Raw genomic sequence first — 11,452 nt, forward strand, 5'->3', positions numbered from 1 at the left:
GAGAACAAATAAAGATTAATCCTTATCGCTAAAAATTGGCACATTACTACCTCATTTGGAATATTTTAAATATGAATTATTTATAAATTTTCCAAATGGCAAAGTGAAAATACTTTTTAATAGTTCACATTTTTAACCATTCTCTTAAAGCTTCATATAAATTTGCTACATGCTGGTGGAGCCAGAATATGAAAAACCAACTGAATTGTAAGATGGATAAAAGATGAAAAAACCCTAACTGAATAATTACTATGGATGAAAGATGAAAATTCCTTAATGAAGAGTATTAATTTACATTGAAGAACTTCTCCAAGAACCACTGTTACAGAGGATAACATTCCAGGACCTTCCATAGGAGAGATTCACATTCTTTCCAGAACATTATTTTCCTCTCATAAAAATGTCGATCGTAAGCAACAAATCAGTAAGAAGGTTATCCTCAGATTCATTTTCGCTTCAATCAGTTCCGGAAGGTTTCTGTTTGTTCTAGGATTCAGCGGTATGCAATTTCAGGTTTCTGACACTTTCACATTTTGTTGTGATTACTCAGCGTTTTTATTATTATCCTTTTGTTTTTCAGGACATAAGCCGTTTTCTTACTTTGTGCATGCCAGAGCAGGGATTATTTTTACCGAAATGGCGACTCTAGGTTCTGCTAAGAGTAATGTTATGAAGTCGGTTATTCCGGCCGTCAAGAAATGCCTGTTGCCTGCAGGCCGTCCAGGGGATTCTTTTGTTTCTTTAATGTGCCGGAGCTTGTCAACAGATGCAGCAAAATACAGGCCTAAGGGCGATTCGTCGATTGAGGATGACAGAGAAAGCCGCCGGGTTTCGGAAATCTGCCGTAGGAGTTTCCCTAATGTTTTCGATGGTGAGCCTTGTAAAGATTCTTAAATTTCATTCCCGTTTGTTGTTATGTCGTTATGAATCTCTAAACCCTTGTCCTGATATGTTTTATCCTCTGAGGAGCTTAGGGTTTGGCCTCGACTAGCTGTTCGATAAACCTTTCTTCTCCTCGTCTCGCGGGACAGGGGATGCAGTTAGAGGCGAATCGAGGAAGCCGTGGTTATGACGGAAAATAACGATGCTCCGTATCTGTGGGCGGACATGCCGGGGTTGGGGAAGGAAGACGTCAACATTTATGCCGAGGATGATGTGCTGGTGATAAAAGGGGAATCCCTCCCAGATGCAGAGTCCGACGGCAGTTGTCGCAAATACAGCAGGCGAATCGAACTTCCTGCAAAAGTGTACAAGGTTGACCAGATCAAAGCTCAGATGAAGAATGGCGTCATGAAAGTCATTGTTCCCAAGTTTACGGAAGAGGAGGTCAAGAATGTGATCAATGTGCAAGTGGAGTAAGGTTGTTGAGAGCTTTTCATTAGAGTTTTTTTGCATTGAAACATCGAAGCTGAAAGTCTTGTTTTTTTTTAACATACGGCAATGATAAGCCTTTCTGGAATATAATATGATGCTGAGAGTACAAAATGGGCAAGGAGGATAACAGAGAGGTTAAATTCTGTCAATTTTGCTTCGACCTTCGATCGAAGAAGTGGGAAATCCAGATTTTGAATGTTAAAGATTGTATTTTCATTTTGTTGATTGATTCGAGGCATTATTAATATGCCTATGTATAGATGGATTTTGAAATTTATGTATAGTGTTCAGTAACCGATGATTTTCCTTTTCCATATCACCCTGAATATCATTTTTCGTGAAGTCCCCAGGAGGGACAGTGATTAAGAAGTATATGGCTGTAAAAGGATCTACCCTCTGCAAATATGATGAATGTATAACAAGATATTGTCATGGTTATGAACATTTTTAACACTAGTGAGGGTTTGATGCAAGTTGCGACCAGATGGTGAATCAATATTGGAGTTGTTGCGACCAGACGGTGAATAATATTGGAGATTTTTTACCGTAAATATTCAATGCACGAGCATCTTAATTTTTACGATAAATTCATATAACGCGATAGAATAAAGGTCTTAGATTATTTTTTAATTGAAAAATAATAATTATATTATAATCTAATTAATGTAGTTTTTTATTTTATTTTCAGAGTTTACTTGTCCATTATTCACCACCCCGAGTTGTTTCGGTGAGACTTCATACTTGAGATACCTTAGAATATTCACCACATCGGTGAGACTTCATACTTGAGATACCTTAGAAAATGCTACCCCAGAAAATTCGACTTCATACATATCTTTGATTCAAATTCTTGAGATACCTTAGAAAATGCTACCCCAGAAAATTCGACTTCATACATATCTTTGATTCAAATTCGACTTGATGCTTGAGCTAACAGAGAAAATTCGACTTCATACATATCTTTGATTCAAATTCGACTTGATGCTTGAGCTAACACAGAAAATTCGTACAGATTTTCTTCATACACATCTTTGATTCAAATTCGACTTGATGCTTGAGCTAACACAGAAAATTCATACAGATTTTCCAGAAAATTCGACTTCATGCTTGAACTAACCCAAAAAATTCCACTTCATAGAAAATTTGACCTCATACTTAAGCTACTTCATACAATCTTTAAGCTACTTCATACAGTCTTTGAAGATTATAAATTGGTGAGATTTCATACTAAAGTGACTTCATACTTGAGGCACCCAAAAAATTATAAATCTGTGAGACTTCATACTAAAGTAAAAGTAAATTTTATACTTGAGTTACACTACAAGAAGATTTGAATGTTAATTTTATACTTGAGTGACACCAAAGATTCCAACCTTATACTTGACTAAAGTAAAAGTAAATTTTATACTTGAGTTACAGTAGAAGAAGATTTGAATGTTAATTTTATACTTGAGTGACACCAAAGATTCCAACCTTATACTTGAGTTACCCTAGAAGAAGATTTGAATGTTAATTTTATACTTGAGCTACACCAAAGATTCCAACCCAAAATATTTGCTTGAGGCTTCATACTAAAGTAAATTTTATACTTGAGCTACACCAAAAGATTATAAATTGGTGAGACTTCATACTAAAGTAAATTTTATAATTGAACTACCCTAGAAGATTATAAATTTGTGGGACTTCATAGTAAAGTAAATTTATACTTGAACTACCCTAGAAGATTATAAATTGGTGAGAGTTCATGCTAAAGTAAATTTTATATTTGAGCTACCTTAGAAGATTCAACTTCATACTTGAGCTACCCCAATGAGCTACTACCTTACAAGATTCAACTTCATATTTGAGCTACCCCAAAAGATTATAACTCAAAATCTCCTATTGGCTTCATGGCTTCATACTAAAGAAGATTCGACTTCATACTAAAGTAAATTTTATAAAATCAGAGGTGAGACTTCATACTAAAGTAAATTTTATACTTGAGCTACTCAAGACTTCACACTTACCTGAGCTATAAAATCGGAGGTGAGACTTCATACTAGAGTAAATTTTATACTTGAGCTACTCAAGACTTCATACTTACTTGAGCTACCTTAGAAGATTAGAACCCCATACTAAAGTAAATTTTATACTTGAGCTACCCTAGAAGACTTGCTACTCCAAAAGAGACTACTTCATTACTTGAGTTACCCTAGAAGATTGCTACTCCAAAAGAGACTACTTCATTACTTGAGCTATTGAGTAAATTTTATACTTAAGCTACTTCATACTTGAGGTAGCTACCTCAGAAAATTCGAACCCAAATGTTAAAGTAAATTTTATACTTGAGCTACCCCAAATCTAGCTACCTCAAAAGATTCGAACCCAAATATATTTTATACTTGAGCTACCCCAAATCTAGCTGTGAATTTTATACTTGAGCTACCCCAAATCTAGCTACCTCAGAAGCTACCCCAAATCAAACCCAATCTAGCTACCTCAGAAGCTAACCCTACCCCAAATCTAGCTGTAAATTTTATACTTGAACTACCCCAACTTCAAATCTAGCTGGAAATTTTATACTTGAGCTACCCCAAATCTAGCTACCTCAAATCTAGCTACCTCAGAAGCTACCCCAAATCTAGCTGTAAATTTTATACTTGAACTACCCCAAATCTAGCTACCTCAGAAGATTCGACCCAAATATTAAAGTAAATTTTATACTTGAGCTACCCCAAATCTAGCTACCTCAGAAGATTCGAACCCAAATACGAAAGTAAATTTTATACTTGAGCTACTTCATACTTGAGGAAAAGTAAATTTTATACTTGAGCTACTTCATACTTGAGGTAGCTACCTCAGAAGATTCCAACCCAAATATTAAAGTAAATTTTATACGTGAGCTACCCCAAATCTAGCTACCTTAGAAGATTCGAACCCATTAAAGTAAATTTTATACGTGAGCTACCCCAAATCTAGCTACCTTAGAAGATTCGAACCCAAATCTAGCTACCTCAGAAGATTCGAACCCTTAGAAGATTCGAACCCATTAAAGTAAATTTTATACGTGAGCTACCCCAAATCTAGCTACCTTAGAAGATTCGAACCCAAATCTAGCTACCTCAGAAGATTCGAACCCAAATATTAAAGTAACCCGAAATCATACTTGATGTAGCTACCAGTAAATTTTATACTTGAGCTACCCCAAATCTACTCCGAAATCATACTTGAGGTAGCTACCAGTAAATTTTATACTTGAGCTGCCCCAAATCTACTCCAAATTCGACTTCATACTTGAGGTAGCTACCTCAGAAGATTCGAACCCAAATATTAAAGTAAATTTTATACTTGAGCTACCCCAAATCTAGCTACCTCAGAAGATTCGAACCCAAATATGAAAGTAAATTTTATACTTGAGCTACCCCAAATGCTACCCCATAAGATTCAAACCCAAATACTAAAGTAAATTTTATACTTCAGCTACCCCAATACTAAAGTATATTTTATACTTGAGAACCCAAACATTAAAGTAAATTTTATACTTGAGCTACCCCAGAAGATTCGAACCCAAATACTAAAGTAAATTTTATACTTGAGCTACCCCAATACTAAAGTAAATTTTATACTAGCCCAAATACTAAAGTAGATTTTATACTTGAGCTACCCCAATACTAAAGTAAATTTTATACTTGCCCAAATACTAAAGTAAATTTTATACTTGAGCTACCCCAATACTAAAGTAAATTTTATACTAGCTACCCCAAGAGATTCGACTTCATACTTGAGCTACTCCAGAAGATTCAACCCAAGTAAATTTTATACTTGAGCTACCCCTCATACTTGAGCTACCCCATAAGATTCAACCCAAAATCCCAAAATCTACTTGAGCTACCCCAAGAGATTCGACTTCATACTTGAGCTACCCCAGAAGATTCAACCCACAATCTTCATACTAAAGTAAATTTTATACTTCAGCTATTTGATGAGACTTCATATTAAAGTAAATTTTATACTTGAGATTCCATGAGACTTTATACTAAAGTGAATTTTATACTTCATACTAAAGTAAATTTTATATTTCAGCTATTCAAGGAGACTTCATACTAAAGTAAATTTTATACTTGAGCTACCCCAGAAGATTCGAAATACCCGTAAACTTTATACTTGAGCTACCGCAGAGGATTGGAACCCAAAATCTCATACCCAGAAGATTCGACTTCATACTTGAGCTACCCCAAAAGATTCAAACCCAAAATCTCCCCAAAATCTCTGATTCTTAGAGACTTCATACTAAAGTAAATTTTATATTCGAACCCAAAGTCATACTAAAGTAAAATTTATATTGGAACAAATCTCCCCAAAATCTGTGATTCTGTGAGACTTCATACTAAAGTAAATTTTATATTCTAAACCAAAATCATACTAAAGTAAATTTTATATTGGAACCCAAAATTAAATCTTCATACTAAAGTAAATTTTATAAATTTTATACTTGAGCTACCCTAGAAGATTTGACTTCATACTTGAGCTACCCCTTCATACTAAGTAAATTTTATACTTGAGCTACGCCTCGAACGAGTAAATTTTATAAATTTTATACTTGAGCTACCTCATAAGATTTGACTTCATACTTGAGCTACCCCTTCATACTAAAGTAAATTTTATACTTGAGCTACCCAGAAGATTCGAATAAGTAAATAAATTTTATACTTGAGCTACCTAGAAGATTCGAACAAGTAAATTTTATACTTGAGCTACCCCAGAAGATTTGACTTCATACTTGAGCCACTCTATAAGATTTTTATAAATTTTATACTTGAGCTACTTCAGAAGATTTTTTATAAATTTTATACTTGAGCTACCCGAGAAGATTTGACTTCATACTTGAGCTACTCCAGAAGATTCGACTTCATACTTGAGCTACTCACCAAACCCAAAATCTCTAGTAAGACTTCAAACTAAAATAAATTTTATTATTTATGGATACTCGAGAAGAATCGAACCAAACCCAAAATCTCTAGTAAGACTTCAAACTAAAGTAAATTTTATTATTTATGGATAGTTTTTTTTCCAAATGAAAAAATGACGAATTATATTAAAGATAAGTTTTGTATTTCATGATTCTTATTAAATGTTTTAAAATTAAATTTCATTATTTTTATGTAAATTTTAAATTGAAAAATGAAGTATTTGCCATCTATTTTAAAACAATGGTTTGTGTTGCCTTTGAGTAGAGTATCATGCAATTTAGTCATTTGTATTTCTTTAAATTTTTCAATCTAGTAGAGCAGAATTTTATCAAGATAAAGTTTGTGTGTATATTAATTCAATCCTGATTTACATATCTATAAATTGAGTTAAACAATAAATTAAGATTACTTATTTATGCACCATTCCGAAGGTAGAAAAATAAATCAAACACTAATATTAAACAATGTGAAATAGAAAATCTGTTTCACTTTGAGTAACAAATCCTTATTTTTATAGACATTTATAATGTTTATAAAATAAGGTTTTGGTATGGTAAGTGAGTTGACAAATATCTTTACTTGGAAGGTGACAAATTCCACTTATTATTGTCTTACTCCAAGTGCTTTGCTTTGCAAAATTATGAAGTATTAAAATTATTTAATTAAATCCACTTATTATTATTTTGCTTTGCAAATTAAAAAGTATTAAAAGAATTTAATTAATTGATGTATAAAAAAATTCATAAACTTAATAAAGACAATGATATCTGAATTTAATAAAGAGAGAAATTTGTTGAAAATGATAGATATTAAGTAGGATATATTAAGAATAATTTTATTCAAGTAGTACATATTAAGAGTAAACTTGTTTCATGGGTTTCATGAGCAAGTGATTTTATTTTAGTTGTTTTTCATTGAGAGCTTTAAGATTTGTCATTAAGAATTAATGTCATGTATGAAGGGCTCTTTTTGAGCATATGTAAAAAGTCTATGAGTCTATGTCTATGTCTAATAGCCCTCCAATGACAAGCACAATCCTCCTCTTCATGTTAAGAATAAGAACTCATGTCGGCTCACAATTAAAGGGACACATCTCTTCAATAGATCATGTCGACTTATTATGGAGACAAAATACTATATATACACAGTGAGGATCTTCGCACAATTAAAGGGACACATCTCTTCAATAGATCATATCGGCTTATTATGGAGACAAAATACTATATATACCCAGTTAGGATCTTCGCATAAGTTCAATTCAGAAACTTGGAGGCCTCTGCAATTTCGGTGGGTAATCACAGTGAACAGACTTCGTATTAGGACACTGAAATTCAGATTTGTCTGTGATAACAAAAGACAGGAGTTTTGATTGTCTGAAGTTTCTATGACAAACAAAAATGAAACCTTTGCAAATCTCCCTATGATCTCAGACTGATAGCAGCAGAATGGAGCTCGAATGTCTCTCTCTATGAGGATTTCAGATGGGTAGCTTAGTGCAGTAACATTGTCTCGATGTTGAGGAGAGGCCACTGCCAAGAAGATAAGAAAATTATGTTTTGAATCAAGTTTTGTTTTGAATCAAGGATCTAGTGCTAACCTCGCTCAAGTCACAGTCTCAATGATGTTGCAATCTGGACATACTTATAGTATAGTGAAATTACAGTGATGAATTTCGGATTGCTATCTCAGTGAAGATCTCTAGTGATGTAGCCTCAGCGGTGGAAGAAGAATCTAGAAGACAAAAGCAGAAGAGGACTCATGTCTTGGTCTTGGAGTGGCTAATGGGTTAAGGGCCTTGGTCTTGGTATTCGTCAATTAGAATCTCTATAAGAAGAATTTGTGTAGGTTTTCCTCTCAAAGAGTGAGAGGTTTTGGCCCTGATAGCCTACATTATGTGTTTCTTGTTTATTTATGTTCATGCATTGGTTATTGTTTGATGAAGAAGAACACTAATAATCCAAGAAGAAGAAGATTCTAACCTAGTGAAGTAAAAAGCATTCACAAGCAGTTACTAATCTAAGAGAAATCACCTAATGCTAATGCCCTAGATTTCTCAACATGGTATCAAAAGGCATTGAAGTCAAAGGAAGTGCATCTAATCAAATAGACATTTAAGGATCAAGTTTCAAGGAAGGCATCAAAGCAAGGTTAAGTTATCAAAGCAAAAGATCAAGATCTACATTGAAAAATCAAACCTTAGATCAAAGAAGCAGTCTGCAACAACAAGAGATTTTGTTTCTATAGTTATCATCAAAAGGCCACAAAGACCCTCATCAAGTTGTCTACAAGGCAAGATAGCTTGAAGGACTTTAAAGATGAAGATCACATCATATTGGAGAAAGTCAAAAGCCTAGAAGCATTTCAGATCTACACTACAAGAGAAGTCGAAGTATATTGAAGGTGAGAAGGCATTGTCATCATTTTCAATGTTATAAAGCAAGAAAAGATCCTCTCCTTGCCCTAAAAGAAGATCATCTGAGGAAGCAACAAATCATCCTCATCAAAAGGAGCAACCTTTTCTATTGAAGAAAGGCTTTTTCATTTGGAAGAAGATCATCCAAGAGGGAGCTCTAATACATCTTCTTGAACCATCATCAAAGTGATCAAGGTGAAGATTTCATCTTCACTTGTCAAGTAAGTATCTTTCATTCTTTAATCAATTTGGTAAAATGACTGCATGTTTGCAAGGAGATATATAAGTTGGATGGGTCAACGAAATTCTTTGCATGAAAAAGAGGATAGACATATTCCTGTAAGAAGGTGAAGTCATTAAACATATCAAAAGGTCTCCTCTGAATTCATGGAAAGGGATTCTTATGAAATATCCCCTCATATAGAAATATTTGAGACATCAAAGAGATATATATGATAAAATTGTAAGAATACTCTCTAAAGATGCGGAAAAGAAGGTCATGTGACTTAGATATGATATACACAAAAGTAAAGGTGTCAAAGGATGAAGGATATCTTCATAAGATCTCATCTACAAGATCTAGGAAAGAAGATAGTCATCATTGATCTATAATTCACTAATTGATAATCAAGGAAACAAATATCCATGGGATAAGAAAGTTACCTCATTCAACAACTTGTGATTTATATTCAAGATAGAAGAAGACAAGTTGAGGGAAAAAGTGTTGAAGGTTAAGGACTCAAACAGTTGCTGGAAGAAAAGGAAATCTGGAAAATTCCGGTTCTTAGAAAGAAAAAAAGAACATAGCTAAGATTTAATGTTATGGATGCAAAGACTATGAACATTACTGGAAAGATTGTCCTTAGATTAAGACGGACAATAACAAGAAGGATAGAGAAGAAGTCCATTTCACCGAAAAAGTGGAGGAGGCTGAAAGAAGAAAAGTCCAAGGAAGAAAAGCATTAGAAGCAAGAGCTTGTGACATCACCATAGGGAAACATGAAGGATCGCTGGAACAAAATATATGGTAGTCAACTTTGAAGGATATAGCCCTTGGTGACCTTATTGGAAGATCAAAGGAAGAAGTCATCCAGGACAAATCTCATCATACATCAATTTAAAAGGGAAACATCTACTGAATAAGGATATGTGAAATGAAATCCTCATTGAAGGATTCACCGATCTAGAAAGGAAGCAAGTGTTTCATCAGGAACTCCAACTTGTGGAGTTCATGGGATGATGGTATGATGACATGAGAGATAAAGCAGATCAAAGGGTTGAATATCTTTTCAATCAAGGAAGCTGTTGAAAGAAGCCTATATGACCTAAAGGTAAATAAGGTATGCTTATATTTAATGTTATAAAATCATGTTGTATGGTTGTAGGTAACAAGGATCACTACTTCTGTTTTTTAGAAGCATGATAAAAAGGAATCTTCTCCTATGAAAGAATGTCGAAGGCATGAGACACACTAGATGAAATCAACATAATATGTCCTCATATGAAGTATGAGGTGGTTGACTACGATTGAGGAACTCTGATTGGAATCCTCTGAGAATGAAATGTGTGAAAAGGTAGGAAGAGATCGTGATAATATGCAACAAAGGTAGAAGGAATTCAACATCCGAAGTCCAAGAAGATTTGACTATAATATCTCCTGGAAGGATGTGAAGACTATGATGGAAGTCAGAAAAAGATAGAGACCCTTGACATTGAACATCTATGGGAGATGTGTCAATATGCATGCAGGATGCTGATACTTACAGGAAGATGTCATGGTGAAAGATCATCACAAAGGTAAATCTGATTTGAAGTGTTCAGTGATTATTTTTGAACTAACATCTGGTTGGGCTTATGTAGGACTGTCAAAGGGAAGATCTATGAATGACTTCCAAGTAGACCATATAGAAGGATGTAATGTCCTTTCGAGAAATATGGCATGAAAGCAGAATGACATGAAGCAAAGCTAGATGGAAAATTTGATAGATCACTTTCTGATGAGTTAAGGACATGACTAACTCATGGATAAAAGTGATGGATGATCTGTGCCTTATATATAGAAGTTCCCAAAAATTGAAGACTCCTTAAAGAAATTCATGACATCGAAGAAAGGAGCTCTTAATGCAGCTGATTGTTTTAGGATCTCCACTTGAAGAGATGTTATAGGTCCCTGGTTAAGAGGGATCCTAAGAAGAAGTTTCTTACTTGGAAGAAACTCATAAATTCCTAAGCCGGAAGCTTAGGTACATTCCTCTATGATAGGAATGAGTACATTCCTTTAATGAAATAAAACCTCCTGGTATAAAAAGGAGCGATAGACACGATGTTATGTTCTTCACCTGGGAAGACATAATGGAGGATTGTGTAATCATTTGGCATTTGATGCTCTTATGGGATGAGACAGGGCATCCCATGAAAGAGTAGTCATGGAGGACCGATATTCTTTTGGGACTAAGGAGTCCAAGAAAAGAATAGTCCTTATGGAGCATATCCTGAGAGAATATGGGTGGGGTATGTTCCGAGAGAGACAATGATGAGTATGTCTATAAATCATTGGTCTCGCTAGCATTGTTCTCTGATCTTGTGGAGAGATAGAGTCGTTAGTCAAGGCCTTTCTACATAACAATGTTAGTTGATATGATGCTATACAAATGAGTTACAAATCCGAATTCTTCTTATGAGAAAATCTTCAGATTGAGAATGACCAAGTACCATT

At 34.3% G+C, this 11,452-nt stretch overlaps 1 pseudogene across 1 annotated transcript; it reads left to right on the plus strand.

Moving 5' to 3' along the window:
• Positions 1-245: 245 nt before the first annotated feature.
• LOC149263747 (small heat shock protein, chloroplastic-like) lies at positions 246-1,590 on the plus strand (annotated as a pseudogene). The gene is made up of 3 exons (XR_016249890.1): positions 246-499; positions 615-878; positions 952-1,590. The product of XR_016249890.1 is annotated as a small heat shock protein, chloroplastic-like (transcript).
• Positions 1,591-11,452: the final 9,862 nt, after the last annotated feature.

This window comes from Pinus tabuliformis, chromosome 6, assembly GCF_031772625.1.
Source record: "Pinus tabuliformis cultivar Carrire ecotype Pingquan chromosome 6, CPIR1, whole genome shotgun sequence".
NCBI lineage: Eukaryota > Viridiplantae > Streptophyta > Pinopsida > Pinales > Pinaceae > Pinus > Pinus tabuliformis.